Source organism: Corvus moneduloides, chromosome 13 (genome assembly GCF_009650955.1).
Source record: "Corvus moneduloides isolate bCorMon1 chromosome 13, bCorMon1.pri, whole genome shotgun sequence".
Classification (NCBI taxonomy): domain Eukaryota; kingdom Metazoa; phylum Chordata; class Aves; order Passeriformes; family Corvidae; genus Corvus; species Corvus moneduloides.
Window position 1 is genome coordinate 2,168,551 of NC_045488.1, and position 19,365 is coordinate 2,187,915.

The 19,365-nt window shown below is 41.0% G+C and overlaps 1 long non-coding RNA gene across 2 annotated transcripts in view; it reads right to left on the reverse strand.

The window, feature by feature from the left end:
* Nucleotides 1–19,365, reverse strand: part of LOC116450225 — a 130,073-nt gene that overhangs the window by 62,075 nt on the left and 48,633 nt on the right. The window lies entirely within an intron of this gene.

The window sequence follows — 19,365 nt, forward strand, 5'->3', positions numbered from 1 at the left end:
ATGAAACTGAACTTTGGTTCAGAAACAAGCAGGTGAGTTTGTACCAGATTACCTGATTGCACTGACCCTCCTTTTCTTTGTTTGCATTGTACTGAAAAAAAAATAAAAATCACACCCTTATCAAAACAAATGGAGGCAAGTTACATATTGCTTGTACTACTCTGTCATTTGTCAGTGAGCAAAGGCAGAAAGCAAAGCAGCAGGGTGATGTAGTGACTATAACTAATGTTGCTAAATATCACAACATTTTTAGCAAGTCTGGTTTCTCTCCTCAGTAAACAAGAGACAGTCACTGAGCTTGGTGACAATTAAGAAAAATCTGCTTCTTTGTGGAGGTGGGTGTCTTTCACTGCCAGAAATATGGAAGATCCAGTATCAGTGAGATATCCTGATTGAAGCTAAAGGCTGTTCTGTCCCAAAAGCTGATAAATTCCCAAGCATATACCCAGGCAAAAGTTAAAATAAAGGACAGTTCAATTTCCTGCAAGGGATTATAGAGAAGAACTGGACATATACATTTCAATCCCACAATAGTATTCACAGCAAGTCTTTGCTCTCCTGAAAATAAACCTGACAAACACTTTTTTTCTCACCCAAGGCTTCCACCAGACCTAAGCAGGCTGTGATTTTTAAAGATTCTGAACTTCTAGAATAATTCTGTAAAAACCTGGACTAAAAAGTACTATTCAGGTAAACCACAGAGCTACAAGAACTCTTAAATAAAAATGGGAAAAGATCCAGTAAAGGAAAGCTGCAACAAAGAGGCAAAAGAGCCAAAAACACTGACAGTCAAGCACGGAGAAATCACAGTGGTCGTATTTCCTGCACTGTTAATTAGGTAGGGCAGTTGTCAGTACAGGAACATTACTGAACAACTTAGCATACTTAAAATATTCAAAATCCATTTCAGTTTGAATTAAGAGCATCTTTTAACCTACAGAACATTTCAAGATGGAATGAGTAACCAAGGTACACTTCACCTGTAAATAGAATTTTTTAGCTCTGATACCGCATACCCTAAATCTCTGTAGTTTCTCATCTGTCAATCTTCATTATAAAAATTCCCATTCAAGCTGAATAACTGTCTTCCAAGACCTCATCTGCTCATGGCATTGATTCCCCAATTGAAGCCAAGCCTCTGCTGGAGATGTCACCTGCACACCCAGCTGCAGTGTCATGTGCAAGGGTTTACAACTTTAGGTAAGGGACTGGAAGATGATACAGATGCAGTTAAGGAACAGAAAATTTCTTTCCATGTAAATGCCCCAAGCAAATGGACAGTAAACATAGAGAAACACAGATCATATAAGCTAGTATATGCAGAAGGCTTTTAAAATAGATTTGATGTTTCAAAACTGCCATGGAAATGAGCAACCTCTAAATCAAATGCTTGGTATAACATACCTCACTGCTGGCAAAATTTAAATTTGTTTTTTTAGGCTACAGGGAGCGAAAATACAAGAAAAAAGAGATTGTGCATGATTCAGATGGAGCTACTCTTAATGTCAGCTCGGATGAGGTTATTGACAAATACATAAAGATATTCTAGTCTCAGGGATGCTGGGGTCCTGTGCTGTCTTTCCAGTCAAAATTTGTGCTAGGAAATTTTTATATTGGTTTGACTGCTATGTGGTATAATGATCTTCAAAGCAGTGAACCCCATTCTTAATCAAGTCTGCTTAAGTAAAGGATGTGTTGTCAGAGGATATGCTGCAAGGCAGCAACAACCTCTGGGTTATTTCACCTAATGAGGACCATCCCACAGCAGTGCTGAGCCTTAAAGGGCTGCAGCGCTCTGATCTGCCGCGAGAACCATCTTGCTGGCCTTGAAGCGGAAAAGCTGAAGCAGTGCCGTGAACAAGCCTTAGATTGGTGAAGGGGGGAGAGATGGGGGATTCCAAGAATTGGATTAGCTTTTACTGGAATCCTTTCATATCGCCAGGATAGATGTATAAGCAGAAAAACAGAAATAGGGTAAATTCTGCCAAAAAGCATCCTGCCCTAGTAGCAAGCTGCACAGTAAACTTGATACTCCTGCTTCATCATATGTTTTCCAATTCCAGTATCGTTAAATAGTAATTGTTCTGCTCTACTTCCTGTTTTGAAAAATGCTGCTTTTTGCTCTGCCTTGGTAACATCTTAAGTCATTTAAGTTTGAATACTCTCACAATGAATGGCTGTGAGAAGGAACCTTGCTGAACTGTATAAATTTATTTCAGGACTTGAAGATGCCATCACTTATATTAGTTCATAATTATTGTAGCAATCACTTCCAGCTGCCTCATAATGCCCCCACGAAAAAAGGAAGTACTAAAAAGAAAATTTTCAAAAGGATTTAAAGCTTCTATTGTGGTTGTTGGATACAGAAAGCTACCACATTTAAGTGGCTAAGGAAGAAGTAGAGAGCTTTTTCAAGAATGTGACCGTGAATAACTTGTTCTCGTGGATGCCTGTGTCACAACTGAGAGCAGGCCATGCACCCACAGCAGTGAAAGTATCACCTTTGAAACTCAGCTTACAACTCAGGTAAGGTAGGGAACAGCAATAACAATTTGCAGCATCCCAGTGTTTTACCTTTGCAGGATACAGGTTCCTTTTCCAAGTTCAAAAATGTCAAGCAAGGGCACGCATATTCAGGTAAGGGCAACACTTCAGTTATAAAAAACAAAATATGTTAGGTAGGAAAAGGAGAGGTAGGAGATTGTAAGAAAATGACACAATAGAATTAAATCTAAGCAAGCAAGATATAATTCTGATAAGACAGGGAGGCAAAAGAACAAGTAAGTATCCTGATGAGGAAAGCATCTTTCTCAGCCACTTTAATATTCAAATATTCTCTATGCCACATGTTTTGTACATTCTGGTGCTATAAAGCAGGGTCCCTGATCCATGGCACACTTTCCTACTGAACTCCACTGTGGAAATAAAGGTGTGTGCTTCTGCTGCACTTGACAAAACAAGGCTTTTGATAAACCCAATGCAGCAAAAAAATGAGGCACAGAAACAGGAGGACAATGACTGCATTACGCCCTCAGTAGCCCTTGGGGTGCTCAGCCAGTGTTTCAGAAACACCATCAGAGCAGAAACCAGCCTACTAAGACATTCTTCACTGTCATCACACTCAGGATGTTTACAACCACCTTGCAGCATTCATAACTGCGCGCTTTGTAGCTGTTTTCACCAAGCAATATTGGGCAATGAGCACACGTCAGCGTGGCTCACCTCCAGCCAGGGAGTGACCATCAGTCCACCCAGAGCAAGCTCTATGCCTACTGACACATTTATTGCTGACTTTGGCACTCACAAGCTCAACAAAGGCAAGCAGGACTTGCTGCCAAGAGGGCTGTTTCACCAGTGTCAGTGGTGACATCTGACTGCTGGACTAACGTCCCACATTTGACAGAAAGCTGCCTGCTGATCTGCTGCTCACTCCAACCCTCTCTGCTTCTGACTGAAGATTTTTCATCCCAATCTGCAAGTTTTTAATAAAAAGGCAGAAATTCCCACAGCCCTCTTTGGTGCGCTTCTTCAGAGCCTCTGGCTCCTCAATGGTGGGTCTATAGCAAGAAGGGGTTCACAAGCTGCAGAGGAAAGTATAAGATCTCCTATCACAGCTGGCCTGGACTCAGCACTGGGTTTGAAAATTGTGAAAGAGGAGCCAGGAGGAGGACCTAAGGCTGAACAGTCTGGAATAAGATGTAGATATTTATTTGAAAGAATCTATAGAGCAAACGAAAGTGTATGTTCAGATCACTCCATGTATTGCTTCAAATCTCAAAGAAATTAACTACAGTGCCTGTGCAGAACCTGTCTGAATACTCATAAACCCCTCAGCAGCTTCCAGAACAGGGTAATTACCTCCTGTCTTCAGCATGAAGGTCACTGACATTGTCCCACCTTATTTTCTGCAGAGTGTGTTTAAGAGCCTTTAGTAAGACTAAAAAGGTGGGTCATATATTCTCACATCGGCGTGTTCACACTCACAGAGACAAGGGAGACTTGCTAAAAGCCTGCACAGCGAGAACCTCTCTGCCAAAAGGATATTCCTCTAGAGGCTGGGCATGTCACACCTGGAGTCTCTCAGCTGCCCTACCACCCTTTGCTCAGCCTGTCTTTCCCTTAGCTCCCATACTGCATTCAGCTGGCTACCAGCTTACTGGGGGGCAGTCACGAGGACCAGATGTGAGCAGGAATCCACAGACCAAACTTAGTTAACAACACTGTGCCTCTAGAGTTTGGCATTCAGCAGTTCTGGCCACATTTCTCCAGCATTCTCATGTTTTGGGTGGCTATCTCCAGGTTCCAGCAGCAGGGGGACTTGCAGGGACACCCATGAGGGGAGGGTGGGGCTGCCCTGGCAGGGCACAACCAGTGCCAGCCTGTTCCCACCGTGGGGTATGGCCAAGCCCCCAGAGCAGCTGCTGCAGCCTCTGTGGAATGTGTTTAAGAGCAGGCAGAGCCCCACAGGCAACAGGTGTGAGGAACAGCCCTGCCTGCTCTGGGGCCAAGGGGAAACAGGAGGAGATGCTCCAGGTAGTGGAGCAGGGATTCCCCTGTACCCCTGAGGAGCCCACACAGGAGCAGGTGTACCCTGAGAGACTGCAGCTCATGGGGTGTTAGTTACTCACCAAACAACTCTATTTTAATTGGCAATGGATGAAATTAATTTTCCCAAAGTCAAGCATGTTCTGCCTGTGAGGGTAACTGGAAGTGATCTCCCTGGTTTTATGTCACCCACAAGATTTTACATCTTATTATTGGGAGGTGGGCAGCTGGACATGTTAACTCACCACACCACATTTAGTAATTCCAGGGGAAATAGTTAATATTTTGCCGAGAGCAAAATGTTGAGGTGTCATTATTCCCACACAGAAATAAAATTAATACTAAGCATTTATTCCTGGAAAACCCAGTTCTGTCAGTGGTGTTACAGCAAATGTGACCTCCCTACTTTTGTATACTTCTTGCTAAAAGTAAAATATCCAGATGAAAGAAAACAAAATGAACTCTTTAAGCAGAGAATTCAACTAAAAATAATGAGAAGATACAGATGCAAGAAAATCCCCTTGCTTTAGTATTAAGGCTCCTAAAATGAAGTCAATGCCTCTTATTCTAATTGCTAATTGCAAATAGTGTGCTTTTTCACCAGTATGTCTAGTCGTTTCAAATACAGTCTCAGTCCTGGTTTAATGACAGAAGACTGCCCCAGCAAGCAATTTTACTCAGAGTGACTGGACATTCATTTGCAATTACAAGTCAAAGTTAACTGCTAGAGACAAGCCAGCAGAAAACACCTTCTAAAGGAACAACAAAACTGTAAAAACATTTTTGTTTTGATAAGGGTTCTCAGACAGGCAAGACCTCCACATCTCCCCCACCTTCTTTGGGTCACTGGGGATGAGAGGAGGCAATGAGGCCCCTCACCTTCCAGGGCAGAAGAAGTGGAAGAGGAAGGACCAGGGGCTGCAGAACAGCCCTAAAGGGAAGCTGAGGTGGAAAGTGATGGCAACTGCTAAAGAGAGGAGCAGTTCTTGGTGCAGTAAAACTGCTCCTCACCTCACCACTCCTTCCATCCCCTCCCCGCACAGGCAGGAAGGGCTGCACAAGCCAAAACAGCCAACCTTCATCTCCTCATCCCCAGGCAGACTTGACAGGCAGCTACAGGCTGATGAATTAGGCAGTGGCCTGTTCTTCCAAGGCCCAGAGCTGCCTCTGATGCTGGCCTCTTGGAAAGCAAGTACAGACACCTGAGTACTAGCAATTAAAATGATGCAATACATGACACGTATCCATCAGAAATAACCTAGCAATTGGGTTGCTGGCACGCTGTGCTGCAGATAAGGCAGTGCTGATAATACTTGAACTTTTATGTCTCTCACTGAGGTGTTTGCCACAATGCTATTTGTTCTCTGCTCTTAAATCTGTATGCTCACTTAGCCTTACCAACTGATTGCAGGATTAGACTCTGATTTGCCAAATCCAGAAATAATGCAGCTTGTGTTTGAAGATGCATTTTGCTGGTATTTTTTCTCATTGATCTTGGAAGTTATGCAATAATATTAAAAACTGAGCCATTACAAAGAGCACAGCAAGGTACACCAGAGAAACAAGAACAACCTGGATAATCCCCTTCACAAGTCGTTTCAACAACTTATCTGAGACACAAAGAATATTCACATATTTAAGCACCATTCTAGTTTCTGACAGAAGGCAAGAAGTTCAGTGGAGTCCTCGCCACATGTTGGTTGTGACAAACCGCAGTGAAGTACTGATGGAGATGGGAGGTTGAGCAAGCGCAGCTTCCAGCTGAACAGGACAGCCAGGTGCTCTTGCAGGTACAGCCACGCTGTGTGACGTGGGGTAGGCAGCTCTTCCTCTACCAGGCGTGTCTGCACAGCACAAGGTGAGGCCAAGCAGAGAAACATGACTCAATCTCCACATAACTCATTCACAGCTATCTTAGATCCTAAAAACAACAGTCATGTTAACATGGTGCCCCTGCCTGGGCATGGCTAATCAGCCTTCCCAGACATTGCACAATGTAGCTGTTTCTCTGTCTGTTCCACAAAATGCAGTCATATGAACACATCTTCTCACTCTCTTACAGTGCCTTGTCAGTTTAGGTCTGAAGCACCTCCAGAGAAGGTCCACTGGACTGGTTAAGTGTGGCACATCCCAGCCTCAGGACTGCCAGGTGGAAAAGGTCGCATGAGGATTTCTCAGTCTGAGTATGGTTAAAGTTACATGACCCAGAAATTACAAAAACGTTGAAAATTATGCAATTGTAGAAAAGCATAAAAAGCTCACATGAACAGAAAATTATGCATCAAAGAAGCAGGTAGCTGTAGATGTTTCTCTGCACCATATAGAAACAGTGCTTGATTTCTGCTACAGTAATCCCCGTAAAAATAGGTATCAGTTCCCTGAGGTCATGTTTACTAGCGTTCCCTTCAACTGAAACACCCACAACAGTTATTTCTGGAAACAAGTTATCTGTATGTATTTGGTGTCCTACTAGTACTCCACACTTTGAAATCTTGGCAATACCTCCCAGTCAAACAGCTACAGGTCTTACCCAGGAAAATTTCCCTTATGCACATAAGGCTTACTCATGTTCAGTAGTCACACAGATAGGAATGACAGATGCACCTGAGTTCGGGTTTGCAAGAAAGGATCTTAAATGTGGTGATGGAGCAGTCATTATATTCATAGCTAATTAAATTAATTTGAAAAGCTGTATTTATGGTTAGGATTAGACTATTGATACAACAGACTGGCAATGGAAGCATATCTTTTAATTATCAAAGAGCTTTTGGATCGGATATAGTAATCACAGAAATTCTGTACTTTGATATATCACATGCTGTCAGGGTGATTTTTTGCTTTTTCTTTGCCTAGGTCAACCAACTACATACCATGCCTTGAGCAAGAAGTAGCCATTGAACTGATCACTCCTTAAATTTCATTTCCTAGTCACACTTAATAACTGTCTATCCCCAAATCCCTGCAAGGGACAGGAGAGTATCACAGTGATACAGAGCTCACATCAATTTCTATGACACTGACTTGGGTACTGCTGGCACTAGAAACACTGCACTTTCAGATGGTGAGCCTACAAGCCCAGAGTACAGTTTAGGGAATAGAAGAAATATTAAGTAAAAACTGGGGAACTGGGACTCTGCTTCTTAGTCAAGTATTTTTGCTTCTTTTTTTTTTTTTTCTTTTTAATCTGACTTCAAACAATCTCACTTCTGAGACTATGCTTTGCTAACCCATGACACACAAGTATCTGATAGTCTTAAAGGTACAGATAACAAGAAATTGAGGAAGGAGCACTATTGCTAGATGCACTCAATACTTATGCTTGAAGTGTTTCCTTAAATTCTGCAAGACAGATTCTGGTTAATCTAGTCACATGCATGCACAACTTAGGTTTGGCTCTTTCCAAAAGAAAGCAAATCTAACACTACACAGCCTGGAAGCAGTCTTTAATGTATCTTATCAAGACTGCTTATTGGAAAAACTGAGTGATCCTTCCATATTCCTGAGCAGTGGACTCACTTTGGTCAGGAGAAAGTGGTGACTTTGAACAGAATTTTTTCCCTACCAGTTTATAAAGAAATCACATGTTAATTATGAAAAAAATCTATCAGTTAAAGTAGAAACTACTGAACATCATCTTCTACCATCATAACAGTGACTTTGCTACAGAAAGGAACAGCGAGTCAAGGGAGCACTGGACTGTCTTCAAACAAGTTTGTTGGCAGCTTAAAGGCTGCTGAACATTATGATGTTAATACAGCTGCATTAGCTTGTTCACTTTAATAAACACATGTGTGGGAAGGTTCAACTCTCTGCATGGCAAAGTAGTTCTACCTCTTTGGTTTCCAATTGGACATTGTTTTAGGCTTAGTCCTGAGAGGAGATCAAAGTTGGTGAAAGCCTCTGAGTGGGTGTTCAGTGCTGCTGCTGGGCTGTGCTTCCAGACGCTGTTGCAGAGAAAAGGCATCTTGCAAAGAATTGACACTGTATTTCATCGATGTCATTCATAATCCTTTTTAACAGACTAAAATTATGGGCTGTCTGGTTCTCAAACACAGCATCATCCAATTTGCATGGTCCAGGTCCTCCTCTGCAATGAATGATGGGCTTGGTAAGTGATATTTACCAGTCCGTCATGCCACTGCACTGCATCTAATACGCACTGAACCTTCAGAAAGGCACTGTGGAATTAATTCCCAGAAGCAATCAACATTCATTTGACTCTTTCCCTATATTTCCTCTGCATCTCCAACTTCAGTGATTTCACATCAGGAGAAACAACCAAACCCTTGAGCACTTTCAGCAAACATCAAAATGTGAACTGCTGGAAATCTATAGGGAGACTGCCAAAGGCACCAAACGGCAGCTAGAAATTTAACTTTCACTGATGAACCATGATCCAGAAGTCAGCAAGCATGGGATAACTTTGCTGGCATTTTTATTTTTGGAAGTCTCCCCCTATGGCCACTTACATGTGTCTACAATTTTGCATTGTAAAACCAAATGCCATTCTAAAGCATACACCCATACAGAGACACACACAGAGACTCACAACACAGATCAAATGCTTGTTTTGCCCTCCAGGAGTCTCAAAGGCTTTCAGCTACTGAAATTAACCCCTGTCCTTCAGTATGCCCGAGCCTATGGCTTTACAGCATTCCACAGCATCTAAGACAACACAACTATTTGTGTTCCTACGCATACTGAGGTTTTTAGAAAGACCACATCAGAATCCACATCATAACCATTCCTCCTGACAGCAGGAGCGTATCAGGAACACTTGCAATACATAACAAAGAAACCATCACAACTCGTCTGATGTTGACATCTGCCTGAAGGATCTGCAGACCCTATACTGCTCCAAAAGTGACATTTATATAGATAAATACATGTCTAACTTTTGCTTGTTTGTACACACCCAGGTAATATATGCGCTCTACTCCCACATAAAGACTTCCTTGTGAATCCAAAATATTAGGAATATAATTGCCCTTTCACTGTCAGTGGAGCGATATGCCAACTCTAGTCCAAGGCACTGCCTGCAGCTGCCCTGGGCAGCTTTGGCCCCAAGTACCTGCAATACAGCCCTGATGCCACCTAAGCTCTGGAAGTCACAAGGTGGTTGCCATCCTGTCCACAGGTAATTCCCCAAGCAGGTGGCAGGGAAGACAGGCAATGCACTCCCCTGTGCAATACAGATACTGACATTTCCCATGGAAGAGAACTTTTTAAGCAATTTGTTAGAAATAATCAGTGCTTCATTTACATAATTTCAGAGCAGAGTTAAGCCTGAAAGCACAGCTCCCCAGCTCCAAGACTCTTGGCTCAGCAATGTCACCAAGTGCTCCTGGGTTTCCCCTGCCCCATCAGCCCAAATGAACCGACAAAGGGTTCAAAGAGCCCTGCAAGCCATAAGAGAGCAGGAAATCACAGAGCTTGGGAGTCATGGCCCCTACACTTCCAGTTGTGTGGCATGCTGCCCAGAGGCCCTCAAAGTACCCGTGGTATATGCCAGGTCTTCGGGGATCTCCAGAGGCAGCCAGCACGTCAGGGCTATCCCAGAGCCACAGACCCCACAGCTCGCCAGGAGCCATGAAATCAGGCATGAAGCCTGTCAGAACCCATCCCACATCTTTGTAGAAAGTCACTAAAAAACAATGTTTTCGCAAAATATTTTGGTATCAATGAATCTGCCTTTTCTGATGGAAAACTGTTTTGGCAGAAAGTTTCCAGCTTGCTCCAGTCTGTCCCTTAGGCAGGTTAAAAATTAGAGGAACTGCTTCACTAAAGTCCAAAGTTCTTGTCTAAAATTATTTAGAGAATTAATTTAAACTTGTGCACAAATATCAGACTTCTATTGAAACACCCAAAAGACTCCTCTTCCCTGTAAATGAGGTAGCAGACTGGACCTGATTTTCCTCATCCATGATCACGTTTGTGTTTTCTCTGCAACCCCTCATGCTCTAACATTTTCCTTTTCTTTGTCCCAACTACAAGTTCTTTGAGGCAGGACCCTTTTCCTGACAAGCAGCTTGTGCAATCATGTAAGCAACAAGTTCGTATCAGTAGCAACCCTGGAATTTTCTGTTTCAGAAAAATGATCTCAGCAATGCATTTCCAGAGTGACTTTGTCCTTCAGAACCAAGCAGTTGCAAGAGCATAACACTGCCCATAAATTTAAGAGCATTTTACATAGAAAATACCCTCTTTTAAGATTCACACAGAAAATTCTCTTATGTAAGCATCTAGGCTCTTTTAAAGTACTCTTGGAACAGAGTGAAGTATATAAAACAAATTTCACTGTTATAATATTTCTCTCTAAAATAAGTTGTTGCTATTAAACATGAAATTGATGGTTTCTTGGTCTCACTGTTGTACTGTCACTGACTAGATTTTGCATCTTTTCAATAAAGGACACAGATGTTGAATCAACACCAGGTAGGAAAACTCCACCCTAAAATGTTTAAGAATGAATAGGGGAGGACATTATCCTTTTGTTCAAATGAAAATCTTATAAAAGGTCTAAGCAACATTTTCTAAGCCCTGATTTTTCTGTATAAAAAACATCTAATGCATTAAGTAACATCACAGGGTATTACTGAAAAACTTACATCACAAGCCCAAGCTACATAAACCAGCTGTAAAGCTTTTAATTTGTCTAAGGAGATAATTAAGCTGGATCAAGCATACTCAGGTGCTACAACTCAGCAAAGGAGTTGGGCAATGCTTTCTTTGACAAAAGAGCTGCACTAACCAGTATCACTTTTGTCTCAAGTGATCCAACATGTAATGCCTACTGCAGCAATAATTAATTTTACCCACATTTTTAGAATGTGGGTAAAATTAATTTTAATTTGAATTTTTAAATTTTGAATTTTAAAATAGAACAATTACATTTTTAGAATTTTATTACCATTTTATTTTAGAATTTCAGAAATCCTGCTTTATCTAAACTGCACACAACAAATATTTGCCATCAACTCAAGTCCATGTATAGATAGAATTACTGATTTCTTTTTATGCAACTTGTTCATGCACATTACCTGAAATTTGACTTCTGCTTCCGAATTTCTTCTAAATTGAACTGGAAAGCATAATTTTTTATGCTAAAATATTCATAGTTCAAAAAGTTAGATTAGTTAGTATTTTATAGCCTCAGTAATGTCTTTCAATTACTTCATAGGCAGGAAGGCTAACCTAATAAAAGCAGACACAGTTTGAAACCTACTGCAGAGTCTGAGCTAAAATCCACTGAAATGAGTTACAAAAAATTCATTTGACTCTCAGAATTTCAGGTGTGGACTCAGTAAATGACCTAGTAAAATAGTGATCACAGCATCATAGCTTCCTATGCTTTTTAAATATCTCATTAGCAGCTGGATAGTTTCATAAGGGTTATTTTGATAAAAATCTTTTTCAATCCACTGAGACACAAAAGAGAACAGGGAATCTAACTGGGTCTGGCATAACAGGATCCCAACAGTTCCAGATACTCCGTGGCCTGAATTTAGCTGAAGTCGCCAGCAAGACCTGAAACGCCACATTCTTGCCACCATCTGACAGAAACTTCTAGCTTGCCATACACCTACAAGTGTTGTTCCGTGGTTTGCAGTTCAGAATAGGCTCTATATTAAGTACTATAAAGACCTGACAGCACGCTAACCACATGTTCATTAAATTGCATGCGCTGTGACTTTACCACGTACAGCAAAAGCTGGTTCAGAGTTCATCCTAAATGACTGGCAATCAGCATCTGCACAAACCTCCCATCTCTATATTTTTTGTCTTCTAGTCTGGTAATGAATTCTGCTTCTACTATATATTTCAATCCCTGATTTAAGTATATTTAAAAGATGAGTAATACCCATATATTACACACAATGGTATTGCACTACCTATATATTTAAGAACCAACTAGCTCCCATCCTTACAGCCTCAGTATTGAAAGCTGTGCAGTTTTAACCACGGTTAAACAGCTGACAAGCTGCCAGCCCTGCTTGCTGTATAGCCTGACACAGTTTTCCCAAGTCCTTCCATTCCCCACCTGTAGCTTATGTCTGCCTCTTGTCACATCCTCACTTGATCTTGTACACCACCTGACACTGAGGCCCCTGGTCAACAACCAGGGCTCTTTGATACTGCTAGCCTCCAAAAAGACTAAATGCATTATATCACATGAATGCACAAGCCTCTTTATCTGGAAAAGAATTTACAGTTTGTTGCTATTTTTATTTTAAACTGCTTGGTAAAATTTTTTTCAAATGCAAAATTTTCTTAGGAAGCAGCTCAATGAAACACTGAGTTGGCTACTCATTATAAACCACAGAATCCCATGTGGTATGAAACTTGGAATACTTTTATTGCTACATATAAGGGGAACCTTCAAGCTTAGCCATAAAAAGAACTCTTATTCTGAGCTATAATACAACAAAGTTTGTGAAGTACATAAGGATCATAGTCATAATGCAAGTAAACACTTCACAGCTTCAAAACAATAGTTTTCAAATACTAAAACTGACCAAGTATTCCAAAGAGTAAGACAAAACATGCAGCTACAATGTTATAGGAACAATAAATAAAACTCCAGTCACTGTAGGTCAAGTCCAGAAAAACACTGCTAGCTGTGGTACTGCATAATGAAAGAAAAGATACGGTGTTGAAAGAATTAGATTTCTTAATGATTCTAAAATCTATACAGCAGCACAGGTCGCTCAGAGCTTTTCACTGAATTTAGTGACTGAAAAATTTGATCCTCCATTTAATTTAATTTTAAGCTCTGGAACCAAAGCATTTGTGTGTGCAACTATTTCCAACCTTTTGTTTTGATCAGTTTTCAGCACTTGTTACAACAGTACCTACTTCACAATTGCAATTTAATCACTGACTTGAAAAAAGAAGACATTTAATTAAAAATGCCAATATTAAAAGAGTACGACAACGGTCCACTGCAAGTCAGATTATATGGGTCATTGGTGCCATTACAGACACTTTCCTGTTGTTAAACTGGTTACGTGGAGCAACTTCGTGCATATACATGGAAAACACTTATCAACCACTTCTACTGATCGATGAAACAGGAGCAGATGTTTTGAAGGCAGCAGAAAATACAAAGGTGCACATGGAAATTGAGTTATCTTAGTCTACTGAGATCTACTGCTGCACTGTGTGGGTTTGTTTTCTGAGAATTTGACAGCTGTTGTACTGGCCAATACATGCTCACTGCTGCAGTGTCCTGGATCTGTTTTCCTGGCTGAGAATTTGACAGCTGTGCAATTATTTCTAGAGCAGAACAAGAAAACACACCGATTATTGCCTTCACCTTGCTTTATGAAATTCAGTGTCAGTACGATGCAACATAGCTGCTATTCTTCCATGTCAGCTGCTTTCTGGAACTGCAATTTGGCAATGAGAACACAGAAGAAGATAGGCCTTAGGTTAACACACAAGAAAAAGTCTTGATAATCATCTGAAAGACTTCTTTTTTTCCCCATCCAGACAGAATGAGCTCAAGATGAGCTGCTTTTCTAGACATGAGGCTGATGTAACAACAGCCCAGCAGATTTCTCAGTGGTCATAATGTTCCAATCAATTTTCTGATTCCCAGCTCCTTAGTGGTGATGACCCTTCAAAGACTATTTGACCAAAAATAGTCTTTGAAGCCTCTTTCCTATTCCTCATTAATTGTTCTACGCCAGTTCTAGGAACAACTGCCATAATTATCTCTCTCAATCTCACATTCCTTCACCTCCTTCCATCCATTTTTCTCCATTTTCTTAATAAAATTTAAAAAAAAAGTAAGATTTTTTTTGTATTGTTTTATTAATAGTCTTCTGTCTTCTGCAGTTACTACTCTCTCCCTCCCTGCCACATCCTTGGAGCCTCTCTCACTCCAACTCAAGAGGAGCTGCATGTTGCAACTGGTGAAACTCTGATGTGGTTAAACGCTGTGCCAAGGGCTCTGGAGAGAAGAATAGACGCTGAGACTGGCAGGAAGAGGGAAGCTGGATAATATTCAAGAAGCTGACTACTGTTTTGTTCAGAACAGAGAAGAATTGATTACAGAGTAATCACCAGCTATGTGGCTTTTCCCAGGTCCAACCCCCCTCCAAAAAAAAAAAAAAAAAAAAAGAATTGGATATTTGCATAGTGTTTCTAATCCACAGGTCTCGTAATGAATGCCATTGCTCGCTCACCTAGGACAAAGCCCAAGTCACAGAAAGGTTGGGTGATTTTCCTATACAGTTAGGGAAGGGCAGAGTCCTGCCTAAGATCTGGTTCCCACTCTTGCAGTGACTCCACAAGGTCCCTACAAGTCTCCCCTGTTCATGACAGCCCAGGACAAAGATCTCTGTAGCATAACCACAGTAACACAAAGCTCCAAGCACAAGCTGAGTGTCTCAGCCATCACCCCACTTCTCAGGGGCACTGGCAGCCCTTCCTGACAGGCAGCCTGTAACACAGCACTGAAACGCCTGAGCCAGCTCAGGCAACAGCAGCACAAAGCAGCAGGGAAGAAGGCAAAGCCAGCCAGGATCCTCACTGCACGACTCCAGCCCTCCAGCTGGGCTGCACCTCTTTAGTCTGAAATCTCCAGAACACACACCTGAGCCCTGTGCTGCTGGGGTGACACTGCTGCCCACGTCAACCAACCAATTTCTGGCCAGTCCTGGTGAACGCACTGGCTTTAATGTGGAAGTTTCCTACATTTCCTGTAGGGAAAAGATAAGAAACTGCAACAAACAAACAGATTTCCCAGTTCACCAGGGTGACTCTTTTCTAAAGGATTATTCAGGAACTGTCACCAATTTACTGCCTGCCTCTATCAGTCTTAAATTGTGCATGATTACTTTGTTTAGTTTTGCTGACATTTGTGTTTTGTTTAAGGGTCTCTTTGTGCAATCTTTTGTGTCTGCTTTAAATAAACACTCTTCCTGTGCTTGTTGCAGCATGCTTGGGTTCAGCAAGATGTCTATCACTTAATAACCAAATGAAAAGTTTAATCACCCAAAAGCTAGCTTTCAACCTGCAGTTAAGAAAACAGAAAAGCTAAGGGTGTTCCATATGCATTTTTCTCTCTATTTCTTCTGTTATCACATTTGCTAGTCCAAGCAAGTTTGATGTTGTGTATTTAGTCCTGTAAATATCAGCTTAGCACGTGAAAACAAGGAACATTTATCCTTCTTTTGCAGTAAGAATCAGTCCAATAAAAAATTTTTTACTCATTGTGTTTCTTAAAAAAATAGGGGGTTTTTGTTACTAATCACTGAGAATGTATGAAACAGAAATGTACAGTAATAGCTTGTTGAGCACATTGACTGCAGAGAATTGGGCAACCATGACATGGAAACCAAACAGGAAAAGACAAGTCATGCCAAGGTGTCATTTTTACAAAGTGACTTTTTAAAAAAAAAAAAACAAAACAGAGAGACAAGTTAATGTCCCAATATGGGACAATAAAGCTATGTTAAAAACACTTGCCATTAACAGCCATCTGCTCTCTGCAATTTGGGGGTAATTTTTATGTACAGCTGACAGCTTTGCATCATCTTTCCTCACATGTGAAGGATTGTCTCTGCCTCCAGTGCACAAAACCTCTGAGAAGCTGAATCTGTCCACTACGTTGTGGCTCTCAATAAGCTTGTGCTGCTAATAAACACATAGCATTCTGCACTGGATTTCCAAACAGAAATCAAACATAACATTCGGGGAAAAAAAGTGTATCTATATATGCTAATAATATTCCAGTTCTCTCTAATAATATTCTGCTCGTGTCAGCATTGCCTGTAAAAATCAAGAGGCAAAATGTGCTCACTGCCCTTGACATATTGTGATGGTAAGAAAAATCAAGACTGCTTTCTCAGTGTTCTGAGTACAAGGGTAAATCTCTGCTTAAGCCTATCTTTCTTGATCAGAACATCTCTGGTGTCCTTACACCTTTTTCTCCTGTTTGAACTTGTCTCTTCAGAATATTTAGTAAATACATTTCATGTTCACACCTAAAGTAGAGCTACCTTCTTTTGTTTTGTTATGCGTTAGAAGTCCTAAAATACACATGCACAACAAATGGCAGGGTCACGCTTCCCTCATTTGCAATCCTTGCCAAGAACGCTTATGTAAGAAAAGTGCAGAGAAAACTAAAATTCTATTAACATTCAAATCATATTCCACCATTTCCATTCCTCAGATCTGATATCATTTTAATATACATTAGGAATAAGACCAGGGAAAAAAAGAAACTGGAGCAGCTAAAAATGATTTGTCTATTGCCTTGTAGTGCTCCCTTTGATACACAAGAGATGGTGATTAGATTCTTCCACCAAACCCAAATCAACTCTATACCTATATCCCACCAACCAAACACCTGGTAAACATTGGGCACATGTACAGAGTATCTAACACTGGACTACACAAATCAGTGAAAACCCCTGCAAAGTCAAGAGTTGGTGATGGGGCTACACTCAACCTGATTTTATTCCATGTTTCAAACATTCCAAAGTTAAGGAGTTGGTTTCTATTCACTTGAGGAAAAAAAAAGAAAGAGGACAATTTTCACAGGTATTCTTCAGGGTCAAGTTACAAACATCTTCAGCTGAACTGAATTTTCTTCAACTTGTAGCAACCTACAGAAGGGAGCCAAATGATCATGCTGGTTTTGTTTCATGCCCTCAACTTCCTTACACATGGGTCTGACCCAAACCCAGAAGAACAACAATGGAAAGACATGCAATTTTTACTTGAACTGGCTCCAAATCACTATCAGGATCTAGTATTTTTCTTCTGTGTCATACTTAACCTTGGTGCAGATGACCTAAGAGGAAGTTCCAGGAAATAATCCCATGCAAACTGGGAGCCTGATGTTCAACAAGAGTGAAGCAAACATGGCATTTCTGCCTGAAGATATACAGCTTAACTGCAGCACACACCTTAGACCTGAACCTTTCTTCAGGTTGCTTTTTGTTTCAGTATAAAAACAGCCATTCCTGCGGTACAATCCATCACACATCTCACCTCTGGACTGCATTGCCAAGATATTGTAAATGCTCCCAAGTCGTGAGAACACCACCCCTTAAGGTCCTTTTTGTGAATATTTTACCCTTACTCTACACACTGTTTATAAGAATCAGGCTCACCAGGACAATCATTTCAGGCAAGCCCTTATTCCCTTACCCCTTTTCTAGGCGTTCTGCAGCAGCTGGTTTCATAGGCTGAGATTATCATCAGATAATCACACTGCTGCCTCTCAGCATGACATTCTGCAGCTCCCAAGTGCTACTAAACCCCATCCATCATTTAGTATCCATGCTGGATTTCCATGGCTCCTGCACTGTACACGATCACAGGATCTGCAGTACCCCTGCAGTTTCTCAGTGTTTTCCTCACATGGCTGAGCCACACAAGAAAATATTCCAGTTAATGGGACTGAGCACCATCACAGTAACTGCCCTGTGCTCTCACATGCCATCTTTTGGTTTAGATTTACAGGTAGTTCCAGCCTGGGTGCTTTTCCCCACCTGACCAGTATGGCATTGGCCTCTGTTGGGCTGATCCCACAGTCAGTGCTCGGCTCCTTGTCAATGGGCTGAATGCTAATTGCTGTATCTCACCTCTGTACTGTTGTGCTTGGGGTATCTACCACAGGAACTAAAGCAAAAGTAGCATAATTAATGTTTCATTTTTTGCTGACTACTCCCCAACTATTTTTTTCAAATAGCTACTCAGCTTACTTTAAGACCACCTTTCTGCAGCTCATTCCCTGCCTGTCCTGTCTTTGCTAAATGTTATAGCTCACTTCCTATAGTTTTGTTTCCTTTGAAACATTTTGATTCCGAACAAAAGGAAATTTGTGTTTGCATGTCTGTAGGCACAGAATCACACATGTGTTTCACATTATACTGCTAGGAATATTTATTTAGTCATCCATTCTAGCAATCCATATACCTTACCTCCTTAAGTCTCTTATTAACTATCCACTAGAACTGAACGACTCACTACTTTTCACTGATGAAAATTATGTATTGTGTTTTAGAGTATCATTCAGTTCCTGTCTCCCACTCAAATCAGAAACATTAGAAACTATTTTTTACCAGATTTTCAGCACATGGAAAATTTCAAATGTCTTTGCAAAGCCCAAGATGAGGAATACAGCTGGTACAGGCAAACCATTTAGAATTTGCAAAAAGCTTATCAGCTAAGCTGTGATTCTGTAGACTAAAACAGATCTAAAGTCCATTGAACCCACACAGAATACCCTCTGCAGCTTCAGATAACCAAGTCCTATTTGGCCCTTTTCTATATAAAGCTATAAGTCTGTAAATGACTGAATTGGGTTAAAAAAACTGTCCTCAACCCACGTCTTCCCCAGAATTCATCTCAGAGTTTACATGTCTATTTTCCCTGAGATTTTCCTGCTGCTTCTTCCTGTGGGGCCTGTAAACACACTCCAGGAAAGAAGCTTGCCAGGATAGAAGAGAAATCTCACGAGAAATTCTGTTGTTGGTTCATTTCCAGGAAAATTCTTCAGACTTAAGACATACAAGTAAATTTCCCCAAACTGGGGACACAATACCTGTGATATCTCTAACAGCAACAGTGGTCAATTCCTGAAAGCTGCTCTTAAAAGTCTCATTTCTCAGACCCCACTTGGATGCAGAAACATCATTTCCAGACTGAGTAGCACAGTCCTAATCAAAACTTAATCTAAAATATTGAATTTAAGTTTTACAGAGGGCTGCAGATAGCTTGCTTGGAATTTAAAGAACACTAGAGGATGAAAAACCTGTACTGTTTCTCTTTCTCTTATTTTCTTGGGTTCAAAACCCAGGT